Source organism: Manis javanica, chromosome 14, assembly GCF_040802235.1.
Source record: "Manis javanica isolate MJ-LG chromosome 14, MJ_LKY, whole genome shotgun sequence".
Lineage (NCBI taxonomy): Eukaryota > Metazoa > Chordata > Mammalia > Pholidota > Manidae > Manis > Manis javanica.
Window position 1 is genome coordinate 89028691 of NC_133169.1, and position 22068 is coordinate 89050758.

The window sequence follows — 22068 nt, forward strand, 5'->3', positions numbered from 1 at the left end:
GTGGGTTAGCTGATCAACAGGGAAGGATTCCAGCTGGGACTGCAGATCTAGGAATTGCGTTTCTCTCTCTCATGATGGCACAGAGGACTATCTGTTGGCATCTTTCTACGAGTCTGTTAGAACTATTTTGATGCTGACTGTAATTCAGAGCTTCAGTGCACTATCCCACTAAACCACTCACTTCTGGAAATTAATTGTTGACCAAGATGAGAAAATTTAGGCATGGCATCATGGGTGTGTTAGTTACACACGCCAACCGCATTTATGTCTTTGCTGCATCAGTCAAGATAGGCAAGGTTAAGCTGTAGAAACCAATAGCCCTAAAATCTCAGCAGCCTAAGACAAAGAAAGGTTATTTCACTCATACTGTATGTCCAGATTGATGTCAACTGTCCCTGGCAGGGAGAAAGGGGGCACATAAAATCATACTCTGATTTTTAAAGACACTGTCCACATTCTAGTAGCTCAAGCAGGCCCTGTAGCCACACCTAACTTTAACAAAGAGTTCTCTTGTCACTGTGTTAGGATTTTTCCCATTCAAAGGATCCCATGGATAGTCAGGGTGATTTAATGAGTGTCTTCGATCTTTGAAATCATCGGGCTTGAAACTATAGAGGACTGACCAATGATCTAATGCAAGTAAGGCAGGATAGGGATCGTGAAAGACCCGTAAAGAGCTTCTTCTGAGAAAGCTCATGTTTCATCTGCTCACAGTGTTCAAAACCAAACGTGTTCCATGCCTTATATTTGAGTTTTAGAATAAAAATAGAAATTTGGGGCAGTAAAGCAGTCAAGGTACGTGCAACAACGACATTCATTTTCCTTGACAAATGATCAAAATAATCTTTTTAAGAATAATGGACTTAGTTTATTGAACCTCTTCCAAGGGAGAGTTCAGGAGAGAAATGTCATAAATAAGTCTACATAGTTTCATTGCCTTATTCCAAATTCTGTTTATAATTTAGAAGTTGAGAGAGTAATCTGCATGGTTGAAGGACAACTTTAGATCACACCTGCCACTTAAAATGCCAAGGGCACCCTGGACTTTCTGACTGTTTTGAATGAAATGCTTAAGTGAAGCCAGCAGAGATATCACTAAGCCACTATTTGCTTCCTGCTTATCACATGGCTGGCACTGGGCTAAGCATTCTGCACACATTATCACATTCTACCATTCTCCAAACAAGAGGCAATATTGCTGAGGCTCTGAGAGCTGACAGTGTTCATCCAAGGTCACTCTGCTGCTACCTGCCACCCCCAAAGTCTGATCTGAGGTTTGCTTGACTCCAAAGCCAAACTTTGAACTAATCACAGGGGATAAACAAGACTCCACTAAGAGAACCCCAGAAATTGGGTTAGAAATTTTGATTGATTGTATGTGTCCTATTTGGCTTTTTTTCCACGTTTGAGGAAATAGGCATAAAAGGAATTTACCCAGGGATATAGAGTGGGCCTTACATCAACCAAAGATTAGCTTCAGTCCTCAAAGTAAATAACATTACTCCTCTAGCCTTCAATGGAGAGCATGGCAGCTAGATGTGAGCAGGCTGCGAGAGAACCGGCCCTGGGAACACTGTGATTATTACTCCAGCCTTTAAGCTTATACTTCCCCCATCAGATGTTTGGAAACTTCTCAAATTCAAGCCAGAGTATGACTGTGTCTAGAAGATGGAATAGCTTTTCTGGAAGGGAAAGAACTGCCCAGGACCCCAAGTTCAGAATTAGCTGGTGTTTATAGGCTTGGCCAGATTCTTAAGTTGGCTGAATTCTCTCTCGGCGAACTGGTTTTCTGTTTCCCTGGGGGACTCTTCTTGACATTAACCCTTCTTTCTCCCAAGCCTGTCATGGTCTCTAGGTCTGAGAACCCTACAAGGTAGTCATCGACTCCATAAGCGTTTTCTGAGCACGTCCTCTGTGCCAGACACGTACTGGTGATACAGTGGTAGACAGAACACTTCCTGCCCTCAAGGAACTTCTAGTCTAGTCAGGGAAACAGGCCCAGGTGTGGGCAGCGAGTCCAGTGGCCATTTGATTTGAGATACAGTGACACATTTAATACTCTTTTCTGTCATGCCTTGGACTAAGCAGGCTCTTTCCCTTTAAGGCCATAGGGCACAGTGGAAGGAAGGCTTGGGGACAGATGGGGACACACTGATGATAAGTGATTCCATTGTTCATTAGCCTGATTAACCTCACTGATCTTTTTCCCCTGCAAATGGGGGTGATAACAACACTGACTTTGAAGGGCCATTGTAAGGAGTCAACGAAGTAACGCATGTAGCACATCCACCATCATGCCTGGTTCCCAGGAAGTGCTCAGTAACTGTCAGCTCGAATCATAGCAATGAAGACGTCTGCCAAGACAGAAAAGGAGTAACAATGAGATTGTGGTAGAAATAAAATTAAGGCTGCTGAGAGGAATGGGTTCAGTCACTAAAGCTATTTCCTTTGCAGTAGTTACCCTTTAAAATGCACATTTGGATGCCATTTCCAGCTCTCTTTTAAATATTTAGAGTAGGCCTTTTCTTAAATTTATGTGTAAAGAGTGAGGTGCAGCTGAAGGGGAGCTGGTTTAAATTGAAGCCAAACTCGCTTCCTTTTTTCTTTTCTTTTGTCCTTTCCTTCCCTAGGTTCCAGAACAATGAACTTCATTTAGATAAAGAGTATTTACTCAAAGCCTATCTCCATTTAAAATATTTCAGCAGGACAGTCAATAATCTTTTATTCTATTGAGGAATTTTCACTGTCTATTATTACTGAAACAAAGATGCCATTATTAAAATAAACTCTTGACTTCCCATAGAATGGTCTAAAGCATTCTTCATAATGACTTGATGTGAATGGAAGCTATGACATCACTAGCATATAGAACGCTGTCAAAGATCTTGATTCTAAGGAACAGGACTCTCTGGTAGCAAGCAATGGAACCCACTCGAGCAAAAGAGCACGTGAACCAGGTACCTCAGGGAGCAGGAACCAGGAGACAGACTTGGGTCACCCATACCAGATGAACCAATTTCATTTATTTTCAGTCTCTGCCTCACTTGTCTCAAGATTTAATTTTCTGGGAGAGAAAATGTGGTTGGCCAAATGTGGGTGTTGGGCCCACTGATCTGTCAGGGGGCATCAGAGCACCTTGGTCAACATGCCTACCAAGCCTGCCTGCACTGGGAGAAGGGTGGTTAGTTCCCAGGAGAACCTAGGGGCTGCCATCAAAGGGGAACTATATTAATGGGAAGGCGAGAGGAGCTTTATGGTACAGAGAACCTTTAGGGCAGAGAGATGTGAATGCAGGAATCATTGCCACATAACTTAACGGGGAGACTGAGACACTGAATAAAAGCACAATGACCCTCCCTTATCCGTGGTATTGCTTTCTCCCAGTTCCAGTTACCTGTGGTCTGCTGAGGTGCGGGTGCAGATGATCCTCCTCCTAACGTACAGCTAGAAGGCCAATAGCAGCCTAACACTACAACACAGCGCCTGCGTCATTCACCCCACTTTATCTCACCTGTTAGGTGGGCATTTTATCATCTCCCATGATCACAAGATGAAGGGTGAGTATTGTACAATAAGATATTTTGAGAGAGAGAGACCACATTCACATAACTTTTATTATATTATATTGTAATTGTTCTATTTTATTATTATTAGTTATTGTTAATTTTTTACTGTGCCTAATTTATAAATTAAACTTTATCATAGTCATGTAAATATAGGAGAGATGTATGTTTAGGGTTTGGTACAATCTGTGGTCTCAGGCATCCACCAGGGGCCCGGGTAAGGGGAGACTCGTGCAGTTTGCCTTCAGGGCTCACATTTATCAACGGAAATGAGATGTTCTGACTTACACCAGCTAAATGGGAATTGTTTCCTTACTCTTTCCAGCTTGCTAAAGCAATGAACGGTTCAGAGCCCTGGCAGTACATCAGAGTTACCTACAGGATTTGTTAAAAACAGAGAAGCTGGGTTTGACATGGGGTTGGGGCATCTATATTTTTAATAAGCTTTTCATCGGATTCTGTTTACAACCAACTTGGAGGCCTACAACAAGTTTCCATGGGATCTAAAAGAAAAAGAACATTCAGTAGAAGAACTACAAATGGGCTACAGTAATTGTAGGGAAAAGACTCAGATTTGGTGACAAAATTTTTTGAGGCCCAGTTAGTGTTAGCTGTCTCCATGGTTTGGGGGTTAGGGAATGGGAGGTCTGAGAGACCTCTTCCCCGTTTCTGGCAAGCCCCGGCTAAGCGGACGAGGGGGGCCAGGCCGTTGCTGCAGGAAGCACTTGTCCCTGAGCACTGCGAGGAGAGGCCTGGGGCCCCTCGGAGTCCGCCCTGCCCTCCGTGGTGCTGATGGCGAAGCGTCAGATTGTACGGGTAGATTACCCAGGTGCTGAGATCCGGAACACAGGAAAGGACTGGGAAGCAGGCCTGAGCTGGCGCAGACAGGAAAGGGATCTGTTACCCTCATCCTTTTGTCTCATCACAGCTGATGAGGACAGGCCACCCGAAGTGTCTTAACCGACCTGGAGGGAGGAGGGGACGGAGGACGCCGCTCTCCTGCTGGGAGCTGAACCCCTCTGTTTCCCACCAGGCTGTTCCTATCCCTCTCTCAGGCCCTTGCTTAAATACGGCCTTTCCCCAGTCTGACTGAGGCCGTCTGCTGTTCTCTCCTGTGGACACCTCTTCCTTCCCAGGGCCAGCTTCACAGCCATGCAGCCTGGCCGGTCACACGGTCCCTGCACTAGAGGCACTCCGTGTTTGGTCTGATGCTCTGCCGTTGCCACCTTGGAATTCTTAATAAGCTGTGAACAAGGGGCTCCCCACTTTCACGTGACGTGGTTCTACAGATTTTTATGGCGCTGGACCTGCTCTTTTCCTTCTTTAAACTTAGCACCATGTGATTCCAGTAGCCCTGACATCTACCCCATGCCTGTCACTATCATAAAGGCTTAATAAGTGTTAAGGATAACCATTTGAAATTGTTGTTATTTGAATCTGTTTGACCTATTTAAAAAAGCATATTCATAGAGTTCAGCCTAAAATATTCTGGCTGCATGACTGCATGATGGTGGGAAGAAAGATACCTTGGATACGATGAGTTTCTGACTCAGTACCTCCTGCCCTACTCCCTCCCTCCCAGTGGCTCAGAGGAGGAGACTTCACCCCTAACCCCAGGGCAGATCCTGGTCCCCCGACACAGTCCCTCCAAGAGCAGTCTTTCTTCCTCCTCTGGACGCTGTCAGGTTTGAGTGCGACCGCTGGGACTGTTGCAGCCTCATGATGAAACCAACCCGGGCAGAGGGCACAGCCAAAGGGCTTGCAGAAGAGCAGTGCCAGGCTACCTTGGGGGTGCACCCCGATCTACCCCTTACCGTCAATGGGAGATCACAAAATTTCTGTGTTGTTTGTTCTGGGTGTCCATTGCTATGAAACAATTACGCCAAAAAGCAGGAGCTTAAAACAGCATCCATTGTATTATATTTCACAACTCCGTGGGCCAGGAAGCCAGCCGGGGCTCAGCTAGGTTTTTCTGTTCCCTGTAGCATCAACCAAGGTCACTCAGCGGCGTCCGGCTGGATGATAGGCAGGTCTGAAGAGTCCAAGGCTGCTTCCCTCCCATATCTGGCATCTTGCTGATGGCTGGAAGTCTAAGCTCAGCTGCGATCTTTAACCAGAGCACGTCCACATGGCCTTTCCAGCACGACTATCTTAAGGGAGTTCGGCTTCTTACACAGGGTGCAGGGGCTTCAGAGGGAGTATTCCGAGCAGTAAGTAGAAGCTGCCTTATCTTCAGGCCCAGGCCTGGACTGGCAGAATCACTTCCGTCATAGTCTATGGGTCAAAGCAGGCACAAAGTCTGCCCACATTCAAGAGGAGACAACATAGATTCTACCATTTGACGGGAAAAGTATCAAAAAGTTTATGACTATCTGTAATCCTCCACGTTACGTAAGTCAGTCGGAGACAGGTTTTCTGTTATTTACAAGGCAAAAATATCCTAAATAATTAAAGAAATTCAAGGTTCTCTCAAGCCTGGGAAGATATTTCTTTCTTTTCTCTAACAGAGGGGTCTGTAAACTTCTTCTACAAAGAGCCAAATAGTAAATATTTTAGGTTTACAGGCCACCTAGTCTCTGTTGCAACCACTCAGCTCTGCCGATGAGGCATGAAGCTGGCCACGTAAAGTATATAATGAATGAGCATGGCTGTGTTCCAATAAAAATTTTATTTATGGTCACTGAAACTCGAATTTTATATAATTTTCGTGCAGCATGAAATATTCTTTCTTTCCCCTAACCATTTAAAAATATAAAGGGCATTCTTAGCATTTGGGCTGTATGAAAAGAGAGGGTAGGTCAGATTCGGTCCCTTGGCCATATCTTACTGACCCCCTCGTCTCAAACATCAAGCTTCCTGCAAGCTCAGGGCCTTTGCTGGCTCTCTGCCTGGAATACTCCCTTCTGAGGTCTTCACATCGTTTGTGCCTTCTCTTCATTTGGGTTTTAGCTCAAATATTACCCCTGCAGAAAAACCTTCTCTGATAATTCTATCTAAAATAGTCTGCTTACTCTGAAACACATTGTCCCCTTATAGTTTCTTAATAACATTTCTCACTGTCTGAAAGTTTGTTCATTTGTTTCCATGTTTGTTTGCTGCCTCTTTTCTACCCTCACTAAAGTCGAGTCTGAATGAAGCAGGGGTCTTGCTTGTCTTATTCTCCTCCGTACACCCCTTACCCAGCACAGTGCATAGTGGTAATAAATAGGCGCTTATAAAATATTTGTTGAATTTGAGTTGGTTACAACTTAGTTCTCTAGGACTTGACAGGAACATAAAGGGTTACTCAACTTATTTATTTAATTTTTTTTTACACTTTTTTTTTTAAGGTGTCATTGATATACAATCTTATGAAGGTTTCACATGAGCAACATTGTGGCTACTACATTCATCCATAATATCAAGTCCCCCCCTGCCATTCCCCATTGCAATCACTGTCCACCAGCGTAGTAAGATACTGTAGAGTCACTACCTGTCTTCTCTGTGCTATACTGTCTTCCCCATGATCCCCCTGCAATTATGTGTGCTAATCATAATTTCCTTTAATTCCTTTCTCCTTCCCTCCCCACCCACCATCTCTAAACCCTTTCCTTTGGTAACTGCTAGTACCTTCTTGGAGTCTGTGAGTCTGCTGTTGTTTTATTCCTTCAGTTTTTGCTTTGTTGTAATACTCCACAAATAAGTGAAATCATTGTACTTGTCTTTCTCTGCCTGGCTTATTTCACTGAGCATAATACCCTCCAGCTCCATCCATGTTGTTGCAAATGGTAGGATTTGTTTTCTTCTTATGGCTGAATAGTATTTCATTGTGTACATGTACCACATCTTTATCCATTCATCTACTGATGGACACTTAGGTTGCTTTTGTATCTTGGCTATTGTAAATAGTGCTGTGATAAACATGGGGGTACATATGTCTTTTTGAATCTGAGATCTTGTTTCTTAGGAGTGGAATTCCTGGGTCAAATGGTATTTCTATTTTTAGTTTTTTGAGGAACCTCCATATTGCTTTCCACAATGGTTGAACTATTTTACATTTCCCACCAGGAGTGTAGGAGGGTTCCCTTTTCTACGCATCCTCGCCAGTATTTGTTGTTCTTAGTCTTTCCGATGTTGGCCATCCTAACTGGTGTGAGGTGATATCTCATTGTGGTTTTAATTTGCATTTCCCTGATAATTAGTGATGTGGAGCATCTTTACATGTGCCTGTTGGCCATCCAAATGTCTTCTTTGGAGAAGTGTCTGTTCAGATCCTCTGTTCATTTTTAACTGGGTTGTTTGCTTTTTGGGTGTTGAGGCATGTGAGTTCTTTATATATTTTGGATGTTAACCCTTTGTTGGATATGTCACTGACAAATATATTCTTCCATACTGTAGAATGCCTTTTTGTTCTACTGATTGTATCCTTTGCTCTACAGAAGCTTTTTAGTTTGATGTAGTCCCATTTGCTCATTTTTGCTTTTGTTTCCCTTGCCCGAGGAGATGTGTTTAGGAAAAAGTTGCTCGTGTTTATATTCAATAAATTTTTGCCTATGCTTTCTTCTAAGAGTTTTATGGTTTCATGACTTATATTCAGGTCTTTTATCCATTTAGAGTTTACTTTTGTATATGGAGTTAGACAGTAATCCAGTTTCATTCTCTTACATGTAGCTGTCCAGTTTTGCCAACACCAGTTGTTGAAGAGGCTGTCATTTCCCCATTGTATGTCCATGGCTCCTTTATTTTATATTAATTGGCCATATATGTGTGGGTTTATATCAGGACTCTCTATTCTGTTCCATTGGTTTATGGGTCTGTTTTTGTGCCAATACCAAATTGTCTTGATTAATTACTATGGCTTTGTAGTAGAGCTTGAAGTTTGGGGAGCGTAATCCCCCCTGCTTTATTCTTTCTTCTCTGGATTGCTTAGGCTATTAGAGGTCGTTTGTGGTTCTATATGAATTTTTGAACTATTTGTTCTAGTTCATTGAAGAATGCTGTTGGTATTTGGATAGGGATTACATTGAATCTGTAGATTACTTTAGGCAGGATGGCCATTTTGACAGTATTAATTCTTCCTATCCATAAGCATGGGATGTATTTCCATTTATTGGTGTCTTCTTTAATTCCTCTCATGAGTGTCTTACAGTTTTCAGGATATAGGTCTTTTACCTCCTTGGTTAGGTTTATTCCTAGGTATTTTATTCTTTTCGATGCAATTGTGAATGGAATTGTTTTCCTGATTTCTCTTTCTGCTAGTTCATCGTTAGTATATAGGAATGCAACAGATTTCTGTGTATTAATTTTGTATCCTGCAACTTTGCTGAATTCAGTTATTAATTCTAGTAGTTTTGTGTTGGGTTCTTTAGGGGTTTTTATGTGCAATATCATGTCATCTGCAAACAGTGACAGCTTAGCTTCTTCCTTGCCAGTCTGGGTGCATTTCATTTCTTTGTGTTGTCTGATTGCCATGGCCAGAACCTCCAGTACTATGTTGAAAAAAATGGTGAGAGTGGGCATCCTTGTCTTGTTCCCAATCTTAGAGGAAAAGCTTAGGGCTACTCAATTTATACTCTTCCCATGAGAGAAAGATAATAAAAGCAGAGGAGGGAGATCAACTCATGTCATCTGTATTCAGAGAAGTGTTTCTCCCTCTGTTATTTCCCTGGGTTTTAGGCAAAAGCTGAAGGAAAAATTCTAGTCCTCTTGTATAATTCTGAAGATTGTATCTGGCAGATCTGAATGACTTACCTTGTCTATTTCAAGGCTGGAGAGAGGGAAACAACCTTATCTGCAGGGGGAGAGCATTTCCATGATGGTTGTGAATATTGTTTGGAAGCGATAGGCCTCTAGCCCACTAAGGTATGATTGCTCAGAAATCCCCAAGATCCCTGAGGGGAAATGGCAAAAGTCCTGGGTGGCACAGCAACTACAGAAGTGACAGAGTTGGGAATAACATCAGCCAAAGCTTGTCATAAGGAGGGAGAGAGAAAACAGCAGCAGTAGGTGTGACATTTGGGACGAGACGGCCTGCGTGTGGACACAGTGTACCGGTGGTGTTGGGTGGTGGCCAGAGCCCAGCAGTTTGGCACCAGGCTTTCCAAGCCTGGGGGCAGGCATGGCTTCCATTCAGTCAGCCTCTGGTTATTCAAACAAACAGATTGGCAGCGTGGAAAGAGCCTACCGTAGGTGAATATAATAAGCAGGAAGTCTCCTTGAGAACCAGAGGGGGCTACAGCCTTGTGGACCTTAGATCTTAGTGAGTTCTGGTGAGGAAGGAAGCTCTGGGACACAGAGAGCACAAAGTAGAAACAGAGAGGGAGGCTGGTACAGAAGGCGACAAGCGACCTGAAAATGCTGACCATAGTGTAGGCTGCACTGATAGGCTGGCGGGGCTAAGCAAGAGAATATGACTTTAGACAGCTGACACCCTGTGGGTGGAGGAAGCAGAAAAAGTAGAAATGGAATTATGTCTCTCATCTGGACTTTCTGGTTGCAAGTGGTTGAAAACCTAACAAACTCTGGTGAAAGCATAAAAAGGAAATTTCCTGGCTGAGCTGAGAAGTTCAGCAGTATGCTAATCCAGCCCCAGGTGTGGGCAGACCAGGGCCTCAGAACGTCTCAGTACTCGGTCTTTCTCGCTTTCTTCATCTCGCCGTTCTTCTGTCTTCTGCATTAGCTTCATTCTCACAAGGGTTATTCCCGTGATAAAATGGCTCATGTTAGTTCCTGGTTCAGCGGAGTGCCTTTGGCCTGGTTGTTCTAACGACTCCAAGAATTTTATCTCAGCGTCTGATTGCATCATGAGCTCATCCTTGGGCTTGTCATTGGGCCCAGGGGGCTGCAAAGTTTTGTTGATCAGCTCTGGGCCACATGCCCTCCCCCTGTAGTCAGCTCCACCCAAATACCTGGACTAGGAATGGGGAAGAAGTCATTCCCCAAGGAAGATTCAAGTACCGTCATCTTAAGAATGGGATATAGATGTTGGCTAGGCAGAAAATAAAACAAAACAAAAGCAAACAAAAATCAGATGTCTACAACCAGGAATTTATCACACTCAACATAGAACAGACCAGAAACCACCATCCCTCTCACCATTATATGGATCTACTGCTAATTAAATGCTGCCGTCAGGTTTTAGACATTCAGTTGTTTTCATACCAACCAATTATATCCTCTGGTTTAAATCAACATGAGGAAGTTAACACCAAGAATAACACAAATGAAAAAAGAAAGTATTCAAAGTGATTTAAAGCAAAAGTACAGACTAGCACAAACTTAGTAGTTAAATTTGGCAAGTAGAAATGCAACCATTGCCCAACCAGCCCTTGGATTGCAACATGACAAAGCTTCAGAAAAGAAGAAATGCTTATTATTATTATTTTGTCTAGATTTATCTAGAGACCTCTTTCACTTTCAACTCAGAAATAATTCACGGAGAAATTTCTGCACGGGAGAAGGCTGTGAATAAAAAAGCCTTTCTAATTCCTGGTAACGTGTGTATGCTTGGTTCCTGTGCCCATCTCACTTTATTTCCGTGACACCACACCCTTCCCTCCACATGTTTGACCACTCTGTCTGTGCCCTCTCCCCAAGCCTGAACCATTGCTGTTTTCTGGAGTTTCATGGTTGGCTCCCGGCTCTTCTCTTACAAGCACTCCCTGAGTAACTGTTCATTCTTTTCAACAGGAGCCCACCGAGAGCTTCCATTGTGCCAGCGGCTGTGCCCCATCCTCCTGGGCTAACTCCTCATCCTCTCCCTTCAAATTCACAACTGTACATTCACAGGGTAGGTGCTTGATAAGTAGTTCTTGAATGAATGGATAAATGAATGAGCGCTTTTCCCTTAAAATGTCAAGTTCAACATACCTAAAAATGAAATCCTCTCCCTGCCTGGTCCAGCGCCTATTTACACTCGGTGATTCCTTCAAGGACAGAAACCTCACAGTGATCCTTGCCACCTTTCTCTTGTCTCCTTCTCAAGTTCCACTGACTCTGACTCAACATTTCTTAAGTGTGTCCCTTTCCCCCACCCTCAAGGCCCCGCATCTCCAGGCCTTCCGCTCCAGTTCAGACCTGTATCACCTTCTCCTAGAAGCTGCTGCAGCCTCCCTACTGGTCGGCCTGCCTTCAAGCACGTCTGCATGGTTGTCTCACCTCTTGCTTCGGAGGCTCTCTGTGGCCTGTTGAACAAAGGCCAAGCTCTGTGGTATTGCTAATTAAGTTGCCTGTGCCCTGCTCTCTGCCCTCCTTTTTGGTTTCATTTTAAGAGTAACTTCCCTTGAATGTTTGTGGTTTCCTGCACAAAGCACACAGATGCATGCCACCATGGCTTTGCTCAGGCTCCACCCTCTCTTTGGAATATGACCCCCCTGCCCCTGAACCTCCATTTCTCTACATCAGTGTAAGCTTCAGCCGAGGTGCCAGTGCCTCTAGAAGCTTTGCTGACGTCTTCAGGTTGGGCTGAGTTCCCTCCACTCGGCATAGCACACTGGGCTCCCTCTTCATTGGCATCATGAAGGTTGGGTTCTTTTGCTGTCACCTGGACTCTTGTGAGTTCCTGGAAGACATGGGCAAGTCTTGAGAGGATTTCAATAAATGTCTGTTGAAGTTCTGTTTCCTCTGAAGTGAAACAGGTAGATGTTTTAGCCTTGGTATCTTTCACAGTGTGAAAAAAGTCACCCCCTAAAATACTAACAGCTCAAAGGGATTGTTGTCCAAGACTGAGATAGAGGGTTACCACCAGAAAGTTAGGGGTAATCAATTTGTATTTTCTGGGGAGAACGATTAACTCTAGGGATCAAAGGCAAAGGCTAAGGACCCTAAAATAAATGCTATTCTAATACTATGGGATCAGAATGACTAATAAAAAAATCAGGCATTTCTCTAGCTTTAGCAGTTTAGTTACTTCCTGTCAGATCTTCTAAGCCTTATGCCAAATTTTCAGGCTAATATTTTCTAAATTAATTTTAAATCCATTTGGCTTGTCAACCAGTCAGAGCAAAGTGAGCTGTGGGGGAGAGTAGGAAATGGGATGAGGAGAGGTGCCCCTGGGTGGGACCATGCTTTTGCTTTTCCTTTGGTAAGATGGAAAAGCACCGGAGTTTTTGATCAGAGGAGCAACATGAAATAACTTAATATTCTGCTAAGATCACTCTGGCTGCTTAGAGGAGATGTGACCGCAGGCAGCATGGGTGGCGGTCAAGAGACCAGTTAGGAGGCTGCTGCAATCATCTAGGCAAAAGATGCTGCTGGTTTGGACCAGGGCTGCAGCAGCAGAGGTAGAAAAGTGGTCAGATTACAGGTATATGTTGAAGACTCAGCCAAAAGAATTTGCCAGTGATTGGAGGTAGATTACAGAGAGGGAAGAAAAGGATGACTCAAAGATTTTTGGCTTGAATGACTGCAAGAATGGATTTGCATTGGGAGGAGCAGCTTTGGGGAGAAAAATCAAGAGTTTGGTCTGGTCCCTTTTAAGTCTGAGATGCCCATTTAGATATGCAAGTAAAGGGTTAAGCAGTCCAGTTGTGTATACCTGTCTGGAATTCAGGAGAGAGTTCAACTGTAGGCTAGACAGTCGGAGGTTGTTAGTGCAGGTAGTACTTGCAGCCCTGAGGCAAGCTGGAGTTTACTAGAAAGTATGTGTGGATAGAGGTTTGAGAACCAACCTGGGGAAGTCCGGTGTTCAGAAGTTGGGAAAATGAGGAGCAATCAGCAGAGGAAACTGAGGGAGGAAGACAAATGAGGAGACCCAAGAGGCAGTGAGTGGGTGGTGACCCCAGGGCCAAAGAAAGGTTTTTGGGCCTGAGGTAAGAAACAACCTACCAGATTCTAATGTACCCCAAGTCTTCATGGATATCATTTATCCGTGTGTGTGTGTGTGTGTGTGTGTGTAATTTTTCTGTCCTGGGGTCACCCAGCTACCATTGTATTTCCTTTGTTCCCTCCCCTAGAAATTCTGAGCCCACGTGGTCAAGGACCTTAGTACTGGATCTGGGTGGTCGCGAATTTTACTAGCTCTCTTTTCCTCTTGTGGCAGTTGCATAATCAGTTTTTCCTTTCTTTCTACACTTTCTAAGGAAAGCCTGGAGCATTGGGCATCTGCCGGAGCTGCCTGTTTGCAAACTCATTCACTGATTTATTCACCAGATAGTTACCAGGAATTTACAATGTGCAGCAGGCACCACGGGAGGCACTGAGGATTCAGCCATGAACCACTTAGCACCGTTCTTGCCACCAGGGAGCTTATGTTCTGAGAGTGAGGAGGTGGGGGGAAGAGGGAGACATTGGTGGGGGCAGCGGTCAACAAGCAAAGAGCAAAATAAGTCCAAGTTGTTGTGCAGGCACTGAAGAAATCAATCAAGGGTCTGAGACATATAATGACAATGGAGACCGAGAGAGAGGACAGACTTCCGTTGACAGAGCAGGGCAGCTTCTCTGAGGAGGTGGAGCCTGAGGTCTCCAAAGTAACCTGCAAAGCTTTCTTTTTAGAGTCCTGAACTGAACCTGTGTTCCCAGCTCCTAGAAACCCCTGGGGCTCTTGGTTTCCTCCGGACTTGATAGAGCAATGGAGGAAAGCTACCTCCAGTTCTAACGTCAAGCGAGCACCTACCTTTACAATTTTCACTATTACTCTGACAAATCAGTTCTTTTACAGTTTTATCAAACATCTGCCAGAAGAAACAAGTGATCAAAAATGGGATTTATCAAAGTTCTTCATCCAACAACATGCCCAGTTACCATTTTATTTAGCTGACATTTTCCGGAGCACTTGCTGCAGTGCAGATCCTGGCCTAAGCAAGCATTTTATGTGCATCCTATCATTTAATCTTCACAACAGCCCTGCAAGGTAGGTCCCATTATTACCCCCTTCTTATGCTTAAAAAACCTTAGCTTCAGATCAACTGTCTAAGGTCACACAGTCAGCAAGTGACAGAGCTGGGGTTAAAACCCAGATTGGTTTAATGCTCAAGATTTTACTTTTAGCCTTACTTTGAAAAAGACAATATGAGGACATTCTTAACTATGTCCTTTAGGTACTCATTCCTTATCTTCATCAAATTATTGTCGGATGGGAACCTAAAATACTGCTTACAATTTCTAGCATTTCTCCACAGCTGAGCTTTCTTTGGGGTATTTCAGTAATAAAGTGTTTTCATGGTATTAATCAAATTCCATCCTAAAGTGGAAGTGTGTTAGTTTGTGATTTCAGTTTAAAAACAGCACTACATTGTCTTCCAGGAATGCTGTAAGTAGAAATTCAAGGAAGTATTTCAATTAAATAGGATAAAAAACTTTTTATTAGAACATCAAATATTTGGTTTTCATTTCTAAGCTCAGTTTAAAAACCATAATTTCAAGATTTTTTTTAGGAGATAGGGTAAATTTTGAGATTTTAAAATTTCATGTAATAATAATACACGTTATAATTTACTGAGCATTTATTATGCTCCACAGTGTCTTGTGTATATTATTTTACTTGTTTTTAACTACAACTCTGTGAGATAATTAGTTGTCCCTGTTTTAAAGATGAAGACATTGAGACTCAGATAGTTAAATAATTTGCCTGAGATTAAAAACCATGTGTCAAAGCCAGTATTTGAGCCACGGATGGAAACTCAATGTTCTTTTCATTACATGAAATTACTTCTTATTCAAACTTCCAAAAATATCTTCCCTAATTAGATTATTTTCATTCTCTAAATAAGTGACCTTGGGAAAGTATCTTTCCTCCCTGGTATTCAGTTTCCTTGCCTTTGAAACAGTGTGATTGAACTGGAAGTTTTCCATCCTCTCTTTAGCTCTGAAGATCCGTGGTTCTGTGAGTCCAGTTCAAAGATAATTCATTGGTGTTCAGGGGACTCCTGCTTTTCTCATTTGTGGTTTTTGGGAAAACAGTAGGAAATTGAATCTTTTAAATCAACTGAGCAGGTATATCTACCAATTTGTCTTTTATACTCATGGGTATATTATTTAGTCCTTCTTAGTTGAAAAATGCTTCTTCACTGTCATTGATAACAGTCAACACTAACAATGGCCTGAAGAAATAGGAGGGAGGTTATGTTCTAGGAGTGGGGAGGTAGGGGGTAAAGATTTGAATTGCTTTCCCTAACTTACAGCTGGGAAACCAGGCTATTCTGGGTCTTAGATTGGCTTTCCTGAGGTCACATTCACCCATTGCCGAGGAAGGATTGGGACCTACACCTCTGAAATGTCCCGTCTTCCCCTGTATTTGGTCACCCGTTGTTTCATTTGGTTAGTCCAGGGATCAAGCTATGGCTTGCAGGCCCAATCTAGCCAGCTACTTACTTTTGTAAGTTTTGCAGGCCTGCATTAAGTTTTTAATGGCTGGGAAAAAAATTAAAAGACTATTTCGTGACCCCTGAAAACTATATGAAATACAAATTTTAGTGTCCATAAATAAAGCTTTTTGGAACACAGCCACCATGCTCATTGACTCACGTACTTTCTGTGGCTGGTGTCCTGTCACGACAGCACAGCTGCGTAGGTGCAACAGTGCCTGTATGGTCCATAAAGCCTGACCGCCCTCTACAAAAAATGCCTGCCAGCCTCTGGGTTAGTCGGTGTTGAAGTAATTAAGCAAGGAAGCCAGCAGACTGAGGTCGCTCTAATGTCTTGAGAGGCTATGGAAACACACCAGAACCGAAGCGGGAGTCATGCACTCGAATGCAAGACATAGAGACTTAAGAACAACCAATTACAAACAGCCAACCAGGCTTTCCCAAACAAAGCGACCGCTCAAGCTATAACCAAATAATTTCCTTGTGTTGCTTCTGAGTCTTTGCTATAAAAACCTGCCCGTAGTTTCTGTCAGCTGAGTTCTAACCACTTTCTATTTGGTCTTGCCTGATTGGAATCAATGTTTGCTCAAGTGAACTCTTCAAAATATTAATGTGCCTCAGTTTATCTTTCAGCATCCATCAAACTGTATTGATCTTTTAGTATTGCTAGGCAGCCTGCAGATCCCAAGAACACAGAGGTGAACAAGTCACAACAGTTCCCTGGGCTCAAGGCACTGTTTCTAAGCTATCACAAAACCAAAGAACAAAGTTGGGGGGACACAGGACTTCCAAATATTAATTTGGCCAAAGGATATTTTTTAAAATACAGGTACTATGTTCATTTAGTGTCGGCTTGTTAAAAAGGAGTATGTTAACACCTAAAAAAAAAAAAATGAGCGTATTAGTACCAAATATGGAGGAAAGACCTAATGTCAAAATAAAAAGTGCCCCTGCAGATGGAATCCATGCAGCTTTACGAAAAACTCATCGACATTGTCATTCTCTTTTTCATCTCATGACCGATCGGAGAAAACTTCTTCCTGGACTGGCCCAGGTTATCAGATCAACTTTGGGAAGAAGGGATGGCTTATTGTTCCTTGTTGGGCAAACAGCCTTTAAAGAATGTCTCTTTTTTAAGTTGGGAATGTTAGTATTTTAGTCGTGGAACTTTAGTTTGGGAGTATTAGAGCTGTTAGTTTTGTGAGTCAATTTTTCTACAAATAACATTGGGTAATAGAGATGCAGGGATGGGAAATTGCAGAAAAAAAATACAAAGGGAAGTGGGAAGTAAATAAAAGCAATCAGCCAACATTCACTTGTTGTAGATGCAGCAGACATTATACCCCCTTTGCCCTGCGTGTAGATGCAGGGTAACCCACTTTAATACTTGGTTTTCATACTGGCTTCTCCCCCTAGAAGAAAGTGATGGCAGAATCATTTCTCTACTGAAATATTGCCCTCTTCTACCCCCACCATGCCACCTCCAGTAGATACATGCACTCTGTAAAACCCATAGCATTCCTCAGAATCAGGGCCATCTAAAGGCATATGAACTCCCAGGGAAGAAAGCCCACCATTCATAGGCGTTCTACCAGTAACACAGCCTAAGTCTGGAATTGAACTGCCAGCTAGACTCTCAGCTCAGCTGTTCAGTCATTATGTGACTTTTGGGGATTCATTTTCCTGCCCTATAAAATGGTGATAAGATAATAATGGGGTTATTAAGAGATTGAGTTATTTTTGTAAAGTGTTTAGAGGGTAAAGTGTTTAATTAGTGTAAAGTGTAATATATCTGGCATATAGTAAATGTTATGAAAGTAGTTTCTCAATAAGTGGGTGAGGAAGAGGAGAAATGGATATGGGTAGAAAAGTAGAGCTAGCATGAATTATGTCATAAAAGGAAATAATAATACAGGTAACATAAAATAGACTGTGTAATACAGTAATATGAGTTTCATTAATTTCTTAAGCCAAAGAATATTAATTAATTAAGTGCTGTTACCTTAATTAAAGATCTATGAGACAATGGCTTTATAAGGATACACTACTCTTTGTTCTTTTGAGGAAAATGAGGATTTCATGTCTGCTTCGGTCAATTGCTTCTACACAAATTGTAGACCCTGGGATTTAAAGTCAAAACAAATTAAACGCTTGTATAATTAAGTCTATATTTGGGACACATCAGCAAAAGGTCCTAGGAAAACACATACTCTTCAGAATGAGCTATCTCCTCTTTCATTCATATGTTATCTTATTCCATTTTTAGGTGTCTGGCTATTATTAATTTTTTTAGATATATAAAATGTCTCTCTTATCAACCATATATGGTTATTTAAGACAGATAGATTTGAATTCTAAGCTCAGTTCCACCACTGACTCTGTGATCCTAGGCACCTTACTTTCTAATCCTTAGTTGCCTTATCTGTAAAATGAAGATGGTAAACATGTTAACTTCCCAGGATTCTAGTAAAAGTTAGAAATGCAATAAAGTGCTTGGCACAGATCCTACCACAGAGCAAAAGCTTAATGAATATCCTAACATCACCACCATCATCATTATTTTTAAAAATCTACTTAATTGAGGTGTAATTTACATACAATAAAATGCTTTTTGAAAAATGTCATCAGTTTTGACAAATGTCAACACTTGTGTGAACATCACCACAATTGAGACACAGATCATTTCTATCACCCCAAAGTCATTATTTTGAAATAGGAACATTAATGTTTTATCCAGTAATAATACAAAGTAACTGCATAAAGCAACATATAAAAAAGAATGAATAAACACTAATTAGAATTACAACCCATGGATGGGGATGTTGCAGAAGGGGCATCTGTTTTGAGGGGACTGGGGGACTGGGCAGGTATACTACAAATTTTGGCTTCTGCAATTCCCTCTCTTCCTTTTGGCACGTTCTTTGTGGGAGCAATTCTTCCCAGTGCTTTCTGTGTTAGGAGTGGGGCTGCTTCACCCCTGGCTTCAGTTCTTGTCATTTCTGCTAGAATTCTGGGAAAGAAAACTCTCTTACTGATAACTGCCGGATGTTAAGTTTGAAGAAGGAGAGAGAGCCACTGAGAATAAAGAAATCTTTCTTATTGCTAATTGCTGGATGTAAGTTTGAAGAAGCAGAGATTGCCACTGAGAAGGAAGGCACCAGAGGAGGGCCAGCTGAGGGATGGAAAGAGATCTTGTGTTGATGTCATCATCTGAATACCTGGAGACCACCCCGAAGCTGCATCTATCCCTGGTCCTCAGTTACAACAGGACCTATGAACCTTCAGCATGGACCAGCCCTGTGCTTCAGTGTGTAATTAAACGTGGTTCAGGAACCACGAGTGAGTGGCGGGCTCTCTAACCAAGCAGGCTCAGAGAAAACATACATGAGCATGCTCTCTCACTTTCTACAAATGGGAGGTAATTGTATGGCAGATGTAAAATTAATTGGATAACTGAACTCAGAAATCATATGGATTTAAAATACATTGATACGGAAAGCAGAATTATTTGGACTGTTAGGCTAATTTGAAGAAATTCAGACACCCACCCAAAGAATTTAGGCCCAGTCATTTTCCCTAAATTCTTTCTATATTTCATATGAAAGTGATTTCTGGGCCTTAACTGTTTTCTTCTATCTGTCTCCATAGCTACAATCTATTCTGTCACATGAGTCATTGTTTCTTCCTTATTAAATATGTGTCCCTCCTGTTGGCATTGTGAACTTTGAAGTAACCTTTGCTGGTCTAAGTGCTGGGGCTGTAGCAATAGATAACACAAGATTTCTACATCATGGAATTTACTTCCTAGGAGGAGAGAGACAACTGTACCTGCCACGTGCCAGTCTGTGGGCTGCAGTACTACTGATTCTTCCTTTAATATTGCCAGAAGTGTGGGAGGTCTTTGTGGAAATTCTGATTAAATTCAAAGGAAATTTACATGTTATCCATACACATACATATTTGTGTGTAGGTGGGCATATAACAGAATGGTTTATGTATATTTAGGTGCCACCTACATTTGGCTAGGAGACCTGGTTCAAGTTACAACTCTAGGCCTCAATTTCTCATCTGAAAAATGGGGATTATCATAGTATCAATCTTACCTCATAGGAATTAAATGCATATAAATAATTTAGCATAGTCTAGCACAAACTAAAAGCTTGATGGATGATATCTCATATAATGTTATTATTGCACATTTTACACATTTGCCCAGTAGACCTCAACGGAATGAAATAATTATAGACCTCATTTTGTTTCATTCATTTAACATCTATTGACTACTGTACCACTGCCAGGCCCATTGTGGCAGATTGCTTTTTTTTCAGAGCCAGCTGCAGCAGAATCTCCCATTGTTGTCACCCTCCCATCTAAAGGTACAGTCTCTCCTTGTACACAGCCTACCTTCTCCTGGCATCTGGGTGTGTGTGTGACTTGCTTGTAGCTAATGAAAGTGGTAGAAGTGTGCGACTTTCCAGGCTAGGCCATAAAAGGTGATGCAGCTTTCCGTAGGCTGGTACGTCCACGCTGGAGTCCTGAGGCGGCCGTGCTGTGAGGAAGCCCAAACTAGGCCACAGAGACCACATGGGGAAGCACTGAGCCCACCCGGAGACAGAGATGCTCAGCTAACCGCTGCAGCTGTGGCTCCCGTCACCATCTGACTGCAAACCTGAGAGACCCTAAGCCAGAACCACCCAGCAGGCTCACCCCCATATACCCGACCTACAGAGATCACGCGAGAAAGTAAAATGATTGTTGTTGTTTTAAACCAATACGTTTTGGTGTGATTGGTTATGTATCTATAGAGAACTAGAACACCTGCTTTTAAGTGCTCAAGATAGAGCATTAAACAGACCTTATTCTTGGCACGCGAGGAACAACTATTTTTCAGGGTTTTAATTATCAGATAGTTATTTGGACCTGCTGTGAAGTCTAAATTTGTAGATGTAATTAGGAAGTAGATCACATCCATTCATTCATATATGCATTTAATAAATCGTTTCTCTATAAATCGGCTTTCTCTGGCACCTGAGAGTTAGCAATCCTTTCTCCATGTTCCCAAGCACCCAGGCCTGCTCCTATTTTAGCTTATGCAGCATAATTAATGCTTGTTGCTTCTGTTCCTCCCACTGACCAACAGCAGTCAAGTTCATTCTGTTATCTTTGTATCCCTAGCATCTAGCCTAGTGCCTGCACACAACCTATATAAAAAAACAAGTAAGACAAAGCAAACACTTAACAGAAGGAGGGAGGGCTGCTAGTTCCTTCCAATATGGACATACCAGTAATTTCTTCAAGGACAGTCTTTTTCCTCTAGGAGGTCACAGTTCAGCACTAGGCACTGGGAAATCAAGCCTAACAAGTGCAGGGAGTGAGCTGCCTGAATTGATTCAGGCGGAACAGAGGGAGAACAGGGCAATGCTTTGGGGGTGGGAGGTGGAGGGGGCACGGTAAAGAGTCCATTCATTTATTCTGCAAATACTTGTCACCATAGCACACGTAGCACATGGTGAGCGATGTTATAAAATGCCAACACTGTTCCAGGTGTTGGGGATGCAGCAGCGCACGAGCAAACTGCGGTGGCCCATGCCATTTTCAAGCTCACGGCCTAGCGAAGGACCACAGGCAGTGCACATAATTATGTAAAAGTGTGCTAGGTGCCGAGCAGGAAAACAACAGGCGGCTGAAATTCTCGTAGAGATGTTAGATCCTTCGGCTGGGGGCAGCCGCGGGCGAGCTTTGAGCGGGAGTGGCCAGGAGGGGGACGGACTGTAAGGGGGCAGGAAGGCTGCAGGCAAGAAGAGCTGGCAAATTTAAGATGCATATATTTTCTGCCTGGAAGAAGGACCGTGTGTCTACGGTTAACGAGGTCGCTCGGAGCACTCGGGGTTCTCACGGGGTAGGCGGCTGCATTTTGAGTGCCCGGGAGAGCAGGGCGGACTGAGGGGAACTGCTTCTCATGCTCGGCACATTTAGGCTCCTCAGACCTGTAGGTACACCAACTCCCGCTTCGATTCCGGCCGCAGCAGGCCGGCAAGATCCGGGGTGGCTGGGGCTCTGGCACCGCAGCGTTCACTCTCGGGGATCCGGGGTCTGCAACACCGCGCGGGAGGGCGGGGGCGGAGCTTGTGCTGCGGACCTTGGCGGTGGCGGTGGCCCCACCCCCGCCCAGGCCCCGCCCCCACCCCAGCCCCAGGCCCCGCCTCTAGGCCCTGCTGATTGGG

The 22068-nt window shown here is 43.1% G+C and overlaps 1 long non-coding RNA gene across 2 annotated transcripts; it reads left to right on the forward strand.

Moving 5' to 3' along the window:
- Positions 1-3006: 3006 nt before the first annotated feature.
- On the forward strand, positions 3007-22045 carry LOC140846217 (uncharacterized). Of its 2 annotated transcripts, none has more exons than XR_012125175.1 (4): positions 3007-3557; positions 11232-11331; positions 11583-14391; positions 18851-22045. It is a non-coding gene; the product is annotated as an uncharacterized lncRNA (long non-coding RNA). The 2 variants fall into 2 exon arrangements; XR_012125174.1 differs by having other exon boundaries at positions 14200-14391.
- The last annotated feature ends 23 nt before the right edge of the window (positions 22046-22068 follow it).